Source organism: Passer domesticus, unplaced genomic scaffold (assembly GCF_036417665.1).
Source record: "Passer domesticus isolate bPasDom1 unplaced genomic scaffold, bPasDom1.hap1 HAP1_SCAFFOLD_98, whole genome shotgun sequence".
NCBI lineage: Eukaryota > Metazoa > Chordata > Aves > Passeriformes > Passeridae > Passer > Passer domesticus.
Window position 1 is genome coordinate 185286 of NW_026990192.1, and position 12829 is coordinate 198114.

Below are 12829 nucleotides of genomic sequence, written 5' to 3' on the forward strand. Positions count from 1 at the left end.
GCAAAAGTCACTCTGCTCCTGACTGGACACTTCAGGCACACCGGGGGAACAAAGCAACAACAAAACCAAACCAAATCAAGGCAAATAAAGCAGAAATGAACCAAGAACTGTCCCTGTGTAGGTGTGTGTGTGACACAAGTACAGTGAGGGCAAGGATAAAAGGAATATGATCTAAAAGCTGAACAGAGCTCAAACTTAACAGGACTTAACTTATACTTTAGCCTTAACTTCTACCGTAAACTTAACAATTTAGCATAAGAACAACACTTAAGAGTCTTTAACCTCATTTATAACCTATGACTAAATAATTTAACAGTGGAATAACAATTAACAATAGTTATCTTAGCTAATAAATTAAACCTAACAAATTAGCAAAAGAACAACACTTAGAAGCATTTACCTTAGCTTAGACCTCGTGACCTAACTTTACTTACAGGCCTGACTGACTCAGCTATCCAAGGCACTCAAACCCCTCCGAGAGCATCATTTCTGCCACATTTCCCCAGCACAGGCACTCCTGCGTGCACACAGACACAAAGAGTCAGTGCAAGGCACCTGTGAGAAATTCCCCTGAGGGCAGGAAATGCTCCCTGTGGATGCTTTGGCATCTCCCCAGCGGGTGAAGGGTTGAGCCTGGAGGAGTGGGGGGATCGGCCCAGGCTCCCTCGTTGTTCAGGATCCCCAAGTGCAGCAAACGGGAGAGTTCCCAGCTAGGAGAGGCCCCACTCAGAGGGAGTCGCTGGCCCAGGAGAGCTCCAAGGGGCTCCTTTTGCAGCGCTGTTTGTAAGGCCCCGAGAGAGGGGCTGCAGTCACAGCAATGGTTCATCCTGGCCGCACTTGGCATCAACAGCTTTCTTTGGCACTGTGAGAACAGGGATGTTGTGCCACTGAGGGAACAAAACCAGTTCCCAGGGCTGCTCCTACAGCAACCAGGAGCTGGCTGGGCACAGCAGAGCCTGGAGCAGAGAGTGTTTGTGCTGAGCTGGAGGAGCTGAGCCCAGGGGCTGTTGGCCAAGGCTGAGGCCAAGGAGCATTTCTGAGCTGGCAGGGCGGGCTGAGAAGAGGAGGGGGGAATGCAGCAGCACAGGGCCCATGGAAACAAGGGACCATGGTGACACTGTGGGGCTCTGTGAGACCAAGGGACCATTGTGACACTGTGGGGCCCTGTGACACCAAGGAACCATTGTGACACTGTGGGGCCCTGTGACACCAAGGGACCATTGTGACACTGTGGGGTCTTATGGAGTCATGGATTGCACTGTGATATTGCTGGGCCTCATGACACCAAGGAAGCTGTACTGATGCTGTTTGGCTCCAAGGAATGAAGGAATCATTGTGATACTGAGAGGCCCCCTCAAACCAAGGGGCCACTTTGACCTCATGAGGAGCCTCATGGAACCATGGAGACCATTATGATGCTTTGGGGTGTCTTGGAACCAAGGCTCCATTCTGACACTGTGAGACCCTATGGAGCCAAAGGTCCATTGTGACATTGCAAGGGCTCATGGAATCATGGAGACGCTATTAAGAGACTTCACAGGCTCATGGAACCAAGGGGCCATTGTGACACTAAGGGGAACCATGGGATCATGGAGACCATTGTGACACTATGAGGCCCCATGGAATAAGGAAATCATTGTGAAACTGTGAGGCCTCATGGAACCAGTGAGACCATTGTGACCCTGGGGGTCCCCCCAGAACCAAGAGGACCATTGTGATACTGTGGGGCCTTGTGAAACCAAGAGGCCTTTGTGACCCTGCAGGGCTGCATGGAACCAAAGCTCCAGGGTGAAATTGCAGGGCCTCGTGTCATCCGTGGTCCATTGTGACACTGTGGAGACAAAGGAGACCATTGTGACACTGCATACCCCCAGAGTCCAAAGGTCGATTGTGACATTGCAGGGCTCATGGAACAGAGGAGTCATGTGCCATTGTGGGGCCTGTGGAACCATGGAGACCATTGTGACACTGCAAGGTCTCATGGAAGCAAGGGGTTATTGTGACACTATAGGGTGCCATAAGACCAAGGGAACGCAGAACAGGGTTGGCTGGTTTGGCCTCTCATGGGCTGCCTGACTGTTCCAACTGACCTTGGCATATTGAGGGTCTCTTCTCATCTGCTTCTGAAACACTGGTTCTCCCTGCTTTCCTTCCCAGTGCAAAAGAACTGTCCTTTTTCTCCAGGTACACATGGCCAGAACTGGGGTTTCACCTCCAAATTTCCTTATATCCAGGGATTCTTACCACAGGAATATTGCCAGGACAACTCTGGCTGGCAGTGGTTTCACAAGGGTCATCTCTCATCTGTCCCTAACAGATGGGAAAGGCTCCATGCTTTCCTTCCTGTTGGAACAAAATGTCCTGCTTCTCCAGGCACCCATGGCCAAGACTGGGTTTCCACCTCCAAAATTCCATACATGCAAAGATAGCTCCCAGACAAAACCTGTCCTTACTGACAAGTCTGATTTGCCTTAACCTACTGAGACTCACGCCTGCCTTCCAAACACTGGGGCTCTGCCCTTTCCTTCCTGTGGAAATGAACTGTCATTCTCAGCCAGGTGTCTATGGCCAGAATTGAATTTCACCTCCAACATTGCATACTGTGACAGACTGGAGGAGATTGTTGGCAAGAAACATTTCATGTGTCGGGAAAGAATGGGCAGACCCAGCACTGCCCAGTCCTGGAACCCCAATCCCCTCAGAGCCTCTATCCCAGCCCAGCAGTGGCTGCCAGTCCCTGGCACAGCACAGGCAATGCTCCACAGTCACCTCTGGAGCCCCCAGCCCAGCTCCTGAGTGACCAAATGAGCCCAAGTCCCACCTGGGGGAAGGGCCCAGGAAGACCAAGGGGTATTGAAGGCTGACCACAAGGCAAGCACACATCTTGACCCTGCAGCCTATTGGAATTTCCATCTGAACACTGCTGGAATCCAGGAGTTGGTAGCTTTATGTGTGCTCCTCTGTATCCTTTTTGTCTTTCTTTCTGTGAGTTCTTCTTCTGTTTCTGTGCTCCTGCAAATTTTGATTAACATTAAATTGAACAGGCTTAGAGTTTGCGAAGTTGAATGGGCCAAGTCAATGCTTTGAGAAGTGTTTTTTTGTAGATTGTCTGCTGTAGTTTGACATGAGAAGAATCTTAAAAAGTTATACAAAACTTTTTGTGTAACTAACAATTTGTTAAACCACTAAGATACTGAACACGCCTCTATGAAACACAGATGTTAAAAATGACAAAACCCAGGAACCTCCTCTTTCTTTTCCACTCAACAAAGAAGCAGCAGGCCCAGCCCTGGCCCCCATCTGAACCAAACCAAACCAAGCAGCCCTGCCCCGGGCCGAGCCCCTTCCCCCCTCCCCAGGCCCCCCCATGGGCCCCATTCTGACTAAACCAAACCCCAACAACGACCAAACAGGAAAACAAAAGAGGCTACAACACCCTAACCAGAACAAAGCCAGCCACAGCTGTTAAAATATTGCCATCAAGTCCCCTCCCCCAACACAACTAAAACAAAAAAAAACCAAAAAAAAAAAATACAAGCATATAAAAAAACAACATAAAACCATCAAATCTGTAAAGAAGAATTTAAATCCCAAATAAAACAGCAGAAAAAATACCTTAATCTTAAAAAGAAAATAATCTTATTAACTACGGAGAAAAATCTCTTTTTATTTATAACACATAAAACTATAAAAAATTAAATTAATATCAAACAAAAACATGCATATTAAAATAAACAAATTTAAAAATAACTGTAATTCTATCAAAAGTTTAAACAGAAAAACCAGTAGTCCAATACCCCCAAGAGAAGATCTCTACTCCCAGACATATAAATAATTTTAAAAGTAAGTAATAAAATCCTTTACCTTTAAGGAACTCATCTTTAAAACAGTACCCCATACGTCAACATGACCCATCAACAAGCTGTAAAAAAACTTGTAGCAATAAATACAACTTCACAGTAACAAATTTCCCAGACAACTGTTATCCCTGACAAAATTGAGAGCCACAAAAAATCTAGTTTTTCCTCTTGTAAAAATCTTCAAACCTTAACAAGAAAAATTTCTCTCCCTAAGAAAACTATAAAAAGACTATTCTAGAAAGAATAAACTAACTAGAAATTTTAAGTTTAGTTTCTTTACACTGTCAGTAAAAAAAAAAAGGTCTAAAGCAAAATCGTGTTCTAAAGAATTTAATTCTTACTACCATTTTTTCTTTTCTATATCTATAATAAAATTTTATTTATACCCACTTAAAATTTTAAACTTACTATACCTTTCTCCTAATCCTATCTCACAAATAAATAAATACATAAATAATTAACCAACACTAAAACCCACCACATTCACCAATACATTAACTAAGAAATCTCAATATTAGAAAAATCTTACATTAACAAACCAAAACAAATACAATGCGATAATAAACCTTTTGCCAAAGTTTCTCTGATTTTCTAAAGTTGTCAGTAAAGGCTGTTTGGTTGTTTTGAGCTTCTGAGAATCTCTTGTTGGTATTTCTCCAGGGACTCCAACTCAGAGTACACAAACAATTGTAATTCCCTTTAAATGTCTCCTTGAGAGAGTTGTTTGGGGGATGGGAGTCAGGGCTTGTCTGTCCTGCTTGGCACAGCCCAGGCAGGGCTTTCCCAGCCACATTCCACACTCCATTGCCCAGCTGGAGCCGCTGGTGCCTCTGAGTTCTGCTGGCCCAGCCCCAGGGACGCTCTCCTTGTCTGCCCATTCCCCCACGGTCTCTGGGCAGGGATGGGCTCAGTGGGGGCTGCTGACATCCTCAGCAACTTGCAGGCTGCTGCTGGATTTCACTGCTCCAGAGGCTTGTTCAGCCTTCAGCCTTTCAGTTCAGGAATTCAGTGTCCCAGGGCTCATTAACATTGAGAACACCTTAACAAGCCAAGCCTCTGGGAATAATTTTTTTTCAAATCAATTTATTCAAATAAACCATTCATATAATTGTGGTTAATTAGACTGATTTCAGGAGTGTATTCAAACTGAATATATTCTACTTTAAAAGACAGTGAGAAAACATTTTTTATGTCCTGTTTAGGTTTTTTTTTTCCAGTTAATAAATGGCTATGTGCAATCTCCAATTGATATTGAATCCAAGTACCTCCTCATGCAGTCTGAATAGATATGAAAATCAAGACCCTTCATGGCTGACAATCAATCAGACTCTGTCCCTACCCCCACCCCACCATTTCCCCCATCCAAGCCCTGGCACTCAGAGCAGCCTTGTGCAAATCTCAGCTCCCTCCAGCCCAGGCTGCACCTGCAGCTTTCAGCTCCTTGACTCCAACTCCCACCTGCTTTCCTTGGAGAAGGAGCTGCCCGAGACACATAGGGATGTTCATTGATTGTCAGCCAACAAAGCCAAGGGAAGGCACAGCTCCATCAAATGCAAAAGTCATTCTTCTCCCTGGCAGTGCCCTGCCCCTGATCCCCGCAGCCTTTTCTGTGTCCTTTATCCCTCCTTTACCAGGCACTTTCTGGGACAAGGGAGCTCTGCTCTGGCTATGGAGGGATGTCCAGGTGCAGCCACTGGAGTGGGAGCCACAACTCATCAGGTTTGTGTCCTTTGAGGGAGCAGGAACTGGTGAGACTCAGAGGCACAGAAGGGTTTCTCTTCATGGCCAATATAAAAAATGTGAACATGATAAAATTGAATAAATTTAATAAACATTAAAACCCTTGCCTGAGCTCCTTATGACAACAACATCTGACATGTCCACCATCCACAAGGTATTGCCATACGGGAAGGATTTTAGACAAAGACATAGGAAGAGGTGATATAAAAGATAAAAACACAGCTAAGATGTTGACTAAGAAGGTATTTAAAGTTTAGAAAAATTGGGCAACTCCCTAAAGGAAGAGGGTCGTGAAATACTAGACTGAATGTTGCTGGCAAAGGTAGAGGGGAAGATCAGTATTTTTTCTCCTGCCATCAGTAGAAGAATCCATGAGATCCAGGAAACTCCTGTTCCTGGTGGGAAAACTTTGCCATTTCTTAGAAGTACTCAGGTAATCTAGATAAGAAATATTTTCTGGTGTATTATGAAACTAACAGGTATTAAAACCTGTGCCCCTTCCCAGGCAGACATCAGCTGTGTGCCCATGAATAGGCAGTGCCACTTGTGCCCTGAGGTGCCCAGCTGGGATTGGATCTCTCCGAGAGCACCTGAGGGACAGCAGAGCACCTTGCAAGCTGCAGGTCCCTGACAGCCCCGCAGGGCTCCTGTCCCATCAACATCTGCTCTGCTGCCAATCACAGCTGGGATAGCACCGCCCTTGCTGTGTGATTGACAGCTCTGCCAGGGCTGGGGGCGGGGTTCTGTCCCACCACAAACCAAGGCCTGACCCGGCCCTGGCCCCACACGGGCATTCCCAGCATCCCGAAGTGTCTCGGGACATCGATCTCATCCAGCCTCTGACAGCGACCACGGTGACACTGCGGAACCTCATGGAACCAAGGGTCACTGTGACAATGCGGGTCCAAGGAAACTATGGTGGGACTGTGGAACTTCATGGAATCAAGGAAACCATTGTGCAATTCAGGACCCTGTGGAAGCAAGGGTCAATGATCAAACTGTGGGGTCCATAGAAACAAGGAACCATTGTGACACAGCAGGGCCGCAAGGAGCCAAGGGACCACTGTGACTCTGTTGGGGCCCATGAAACCAAGAAGTCATTGTGACGTTGCCAGACTTCATGGAATCAAGGAGACATTGTGATGGTGTGGGGACCCATGATATCAGTGGAACATGGAGCAGGTCTGCCTGGTTTAGCCTCCTGGGGCCTGTCTGACAGGTCCCGCTGAATTTGACATGTCAAGGGCCACTTCCCATCTGACTGTGAAGCACTGGGGCTCCGTGCTTTCCTTCCTATGGAAAAGAACTATCTTTCTTGTCTAGGCTCCCATGGCTTCAATTAGGATTCCACCTCGAAAATTCCCTATATACAAGGCTTTCTCCCAGACAAAATCTGCCAATACAGTAAAGTCTGGCTAGCCTTGGCCTCTGGTGACTGCCTCTCATCTGCCCCTGGGGCTCGGTTGTTTTCTTCCTATGGAGACCACTGTGGGGCGTTGTGGAGCCAAAGGGCATTGTTCCACTGTAGGTACTTGTGGAACCAAAGAGATCATTGTGACACTGTGGGCTCTTGAGGAACCACGGGATCATTGTGACACTGTAGGGTCTTGAGGAACCATGGAGATCATTGTGACACTGTGGGGTCTTGTGAAATGCAGGGGCATTGTGACACTGCAGAGCACCATGGATCCAAGGGACCATTGTGACATTGTGCAGCCTCACAGAACCAAGGACATCAGTGTAGCTCTGTTGAGCCGCATGATCCCAAGGGGCCAGTGTGAAGCAGCAGGGCTTTGTGGAACCAAGAGGCCATTGTTGCATTTCAGGGCCTCATGGAGCCAAAGGGCCGTTGTGATCCTGTGGGGCACCATGGATCCATGGAGACCATTGTGGCACTGCAAGGCCCCATGGAATCATTGCGACACTCTGGGGCCCCAGGGAACCAAAGAGCCATTGTGACCCTGCAGGGCCTCATGGAGGGAAGGGGTCATTGTGACACTGTGGGAAGCTGTGGAACCATTGTTGCACTACTGGGCCCCAACAGAACCAAGGGACCATGGTGACACAGCAGGGCTTCATGGAACACAAACACCATTATGACACTGTGGGGCCTTTTGGAACCATGGAGACCAATAAGATCCTTAAGCACTTGTGAAACCAAGGGGCCATTATAATGCCACAGGACATCATGGAAGCAAGAGAACCACTGTGATGTTGCAAGACTTCATGGAAGCATAGAGCCCTTGTGACACTGCAGGGCCCTATGGAACCAAGAGAACACAAAATAGGTCTGGCTGCCTTGGCCTCCCAGGAGTCACCTGACAGGTCTGGCAGACCTTGGAATGTGGAAGGCCACTCCCATCTGCCCCTGAAACACTGGGGATCTTGGCTTTCCTTTGTACGGAAAAGAACTGTCCATCTCTTCCAGGTATCCATGGCCAAAATTAGGATTCCACCTCCAAATTTCTGTGTATCCAAGGATTGCTGCCAGAGAAAAGCTGCCAGGACAGACAGGTCTGGCTGGTCTTTAACTCCTGAGTGCCAGCACTGACCTGTTTTCTAAACACTGGAAAGGGCTCTATGCTTTTCTTTTTGTGGAAAAAAATCCTCCTTCTCCAGGCACAAATGGCTAAAATTAATATTCCACATTCATAATTTTGAATATCCAAGGGTTGCTCCCAGACAAAGCTGCCAGGACAGACAGGTCAGGCTTGCCTTGGCCTCTGGTGGCTGCCGTTCATCAGCTCCTGAAACATGGGGGTTCTGTGGTTTCCTTCTTATGAAGACCAATGTGACACCTTGTGGCCTTGTGAAATGCAGGGGCATTGTGACACTGCAGAGCACCATGGATCCAAGGGACCATTGTGACACTCTGGAGCCTCACGGAACCAAGGACATCACTGTGGCTCTGTTGGGGCCCATGGTCCCAAGGGGCCAGTGTGAAGCAGCAGTGTGGGAGTTAGCCCGGCTGTAACTCAGAGTCAGCCAGATTTTGTCCTGGAAGAACCAGGCGTGAGTTTCAAGCCCTGGGAGTCATTTATTTAACTTAGGATGAGCTTGGGAGTTCTCCCACAAGCCTTTATTGTTGTTATGCTATGTTGTCCAAGTTCTGCTTCCCTACTGGTTACTTGTTTCCCCTATATGGGTATTGTTCTAGAGTGTTCTATCCCCAAGTGTATATATTGTTACTTTGTCTCAGGTCTTTGGATCCTGCCCCTCATACTGGGCTTGCCTTCTCCATGTTTTTTGTTTTTCACCGTGTTTTTAAAGTTATTTTTTGGGCAACTCCATTGAACCTCCTCCATTTAATTTCCGCCAGCTTCACTCTTAAGTCAGGGAACCAGAGAGGTTTGTCTCAGCCACCCTCACTGTGACATCTGGCCCCTGAGCAGGACCCTGACATTCAGTTGTGTCAGCTGGGGTTAGCTGAGAGATAGGCCAGTGCTCCCTGGGATTGTGGATTGTGCCTGGCCCAGTGGATTTCCCATCACTTCGAGGGACCTGAGCCAGAATTGGTGGGGACGATGACGGTTTCCTCCTGTGGAGGATTGCAGGTGGGTTTGGGAAAATGCAGGACATTTATCACCTATTTTGCCACTGTGTTTTTAAAATATGGATCCACATCCCATAATTGATTTGGGGCGTTCCAGTGGCTGTTCCCCCCAAGGCGGAGAAGTGAGAAAAATGCATGGTCAGATGTCCAAAGAGGAAAGGAGCTTATATGGACACTTTAAGTTAATTCTCACTGATCATGACAAAATATTTTTAAAGGGTGAATTAAAATCAATTGTGAGGTGAATCATTAAAAAATTTTCTAGTCACCTCTGCTGACAAAATCCATACCACTGAATTTTGAGACTCTGTGGGATTTAAATTGTACAACCTTTCAATCAAAAGGGACCCCATTGCACCCCGGATGCTCCCCTTCTTCCACACCATCCTTGAGACCCTTCACCAGCAAGCCGTGTGTCGAAAACTTGATCCATCAGTCACTCCTAACCTGGGACCTCTCCTGAAACCTGCCTTTCCTGGACTTTCCATGATGGTCCAAAATGGCAATGGCCACGCTGTCTTGGAGCATTGTGCCCTGGAGACCCAAGATGGAAGAAGCCCGAATGTGGCTCGGGAGCCTGGCCATCCTCCCTCCATCTTGGGTCCTCCATTTCCTGCTACCACAACCTTCTCTTCCACTCTGAAGGAACCTCCAGACTCCACCCCTCTGCCTGCAGGTTGCGCCTCCACTGTCATTCATTCCACCTCCACCCTGGGCCACAGCTCCAGAAAATGACAAAATGGCAGCGCCCTTTACTCACCCTCCGGCAACAATATAAACCCCATGGTCAAGGATACTAAGCCAAACTGTCAACCTATTTCTACTCCAAGTGTTTCTGCTCCAAGTTATTCTTCCTCCCCAGAAGACAGTTTGGATTCCCCAGAGCCACCTCTCCCCTCAACCCTAGAAGATCCCTGGGAAAGGATCTGGAAGGAACCAGTTAAGGAAGGAGACTGGCAAATAGTCTTGAAACTCCTCATTGCCTCAGGACATTAGGAAAGAAGGGAGCAGAATCCCAGGTATCAGCCATTGGTTTACGGGGAAATCAAGGAGCAGTGTAGGGCAGCTAAAGACTAGAGGCAGGACTCACCTTGTTTTAATGGCCTAATGAGGGCCATGTTCACAGCACATATAACCCCCTATGATTTAAAATATATTATGACCATGTTTTTATCACCTACAGAATACACCCTGTGGGAAAGAGGGACGGAAGTGTTTACTAAATCAATTAATAGCAGACTATGCTAATAATGAGGCAAGGGCGCAATTGACAATCAGCCATCTAGCTGGAGAAGGACAACACAGCCTGCCAGATGATCAAGCAGCAGGTATCCCCAGAGAAGTATTGGACGATAGAAAAGAGATGGCTTTGAAAGCTTTGATCCAGGTACCAGATGGTAGCACCCCCAGTTTGGATTATGTAAACATAAGACAAGAACCAAGCGAACCCTGCATGAAATTTATTGATCGCCTTAAACAGGCACTAGAGAAACAAGTCTGGGATGAAAAGACTCAAAATGAATTACTAAACTCATTGGGGGTAGCCAATGCCAACCCGGAATGTAAGAAAGGGCTGCGTGGCCTTCCACTAGAGATGGAACCCACACTCCTGCAGATGATTGAGGCTGTAATTGCCTCAGGACCACAGAACACATAGCGGCTGTACAAGCCCATGCCATTGGGCAAGGAGTTGCAGAGGCCCTAGTGGCCATGCCATTCCCCTTTAAGGGGCCCCAGCAACAATTACAGGGCCGAAAAATATGTTTCTGGTGTGGTCAACAAGGACATTTTAGAAAATATTATCTCTGGGGTAGGGGGGTATCCGGTCCCTAACAGAAATCAACATCAAACTAAGCACAATTTCTCATTTTACAATGGCCTAGTGCAGGTTGGGATGATGATCCACCCTCACAGCTGGCCCAGGGCAGGCTTGGAGTGGCCTTGGTGGCACCTTGGGCTTGGCACAGACTTGAGGATGGTCTATGTTTTCAACAGAGACACTCAAGAGTTTTAGATTGCTTCAAAGAATTAAAAAGACAAAATCCCTCTTTGGCTGTGTGCTGTCAGATCTCCAAGCAAAGCAGATCCCAGGTGAGTGAGGAGAGACAGGATGGGGTTGGAGAATGTGGAGCAGGGTTGTCAACACTGGGTCAGAGATCAAGGCACAGCTTCTCTGACCAGGCCAGACCTCCTTAGGAGAGTCCCTGGATCAATATCAGTCACAGAATGCTTCAATCACCTCTTGTGTACTAAGAAAAATAATAAAAGACATCCTTGAAAATAGGAATACATATTTCCTAGAAAATCTTTGAAATATTTCTCCAGCAGGAAAACTTCCTGATGAACAGCACTAGAGCAGAGGGAAATCAAGGCAGAGCCATGGGTTGTCAGGACTTGCTTGAGGCTAATAAGCCTCATGGTGCATTTGGAGCTGAGCCCTGGAACCTCAGGCCCTGAGAGGATATTGCACAAACCTGTCCAGAAGTCAAAGTCAGAAGAAAACCCCGAAGTTTGTCAAGGCATGAATAGGTCCTACTGAGGTCCATCCCCAATACAGACTGATCATGGACTCCTTGGAGGAGAGAATTGGAGGCCAGGATGCCACAAAAACCTGTCAGAGACTCAGTGTGAAAAGGAAAATCCAAAGTACTTTAAAAACCTTGAGTATCTCAAAGTATTAATGAGCCCAATTGGGTGTCAGTGCAAAGCTCTCAAGGGACTCATTAAAGCAGATAATTGGGGCCATGATTGCACAAACCTCTCCCAAAGTCTGTATCAAAAGGGAAACACCAAGTACCTTCAAATAACTGAAGTACCCTGAAGCATTAATGAGCCCCATGGAGTGTTGTTACTGACAAAGCCTCTCCAGGGACTAATTACAGCAGATAATTGGAGCCCATGATTGCACAAGCCTCTCAGAAAGTCAAGGTAAAAGCAAAAGCCTAAGTCCTTTGAAAAACCTGCAGTCCCTGGGAGCATGAAGGATCCCCCAGGGCCATTGCTGAGCAAGGCTCCCCAGGGACTCCTTGCAGCAGATCCTTGAGGCCACTGGGATGTGGGCTAGGGGGGGATGCTGAGGGCAGGACAAGGGGCTGACAGTGCCCAGCCTGGCTGGGGCTGTGCCAGGAGGCCCCAGGGCCTCAGGACAAGGTGTCTCCTCCCAGCCCTTGGTGGCACAGACCCTGCTGCTGTGCCCCAGGCCACCAAGACTTGGCTTCTCTTTGTCCCCACCTGTCATCAGTGCCTCCAGTTCTCTGCTGTGGCTGCGGCCTGGGGACACTTTCTCAGTGGTGTCCCTCAGTGGGACCCATCAAAAGTCCAAGAAACTTTGGAGTTGGATTCTGCCTTGGAGTTCTGGAGAGGTTTCTTCAGCTGCCTCTCAGGGACTGATGTTCAGGGCCTGAGCACAAAGCCCCAGAGGGTCATTAAAGTCCTTGTGCTGTGTCTGTGCTGCTGAGCTGGGCTGGGCTCCTGGAACAGAGGCAGCTCCTGGTAAGCAAGAAGAGCTTCAAAAGCACATTTCTCTTGTTGAGCAGCTCTTCTGCCAGCCCAGCAGGGCTGGGGCACTGCCTGCAGCCAGCCCGGGCACAGCCCAGAGGCACAGAGAGCTTCAATCAGTCAGGGCTGGGAAGGTGCTGAGAAGTCCCTGGGGCAGAATCACTGCCAGCCCTTGGCA

The 12829-nt window shown here is 47.9% G+C and overlaps 1 long non-coding RNA gene across 5 annotated transcripts; it reads left to right on the forward strand.

Moving 5' to 3' along the window:
- Positions 1 to 7270: 7270 nt before the first annotated feature.
- Positions 7271 to 12164, forward strand: LOC135293273 (uncharacterized). Of its 5 annotated transcripts, none has more exons than XR_010355364.1 (3): positions 7271 to 8612; positions 8920 to 11244; positions 11479 to 12164. It is a non-coding gene; the product is annotated as an uncharacterized LOC135293273 (long non-coding RNA). The 5 variants fall into 5 exon arrangements; XR_010355365.1 differs by having other exon boundaries at positions 8920 to 10540; positions 11149 to 12164; XR_010355367.1 differs by having other exon boundaries at positions 8920 to 10481; positions 11149 to 12164.
- The last annotated feature ends 665 nt before the right edge of the window (positions 12165 to 12829 follow it).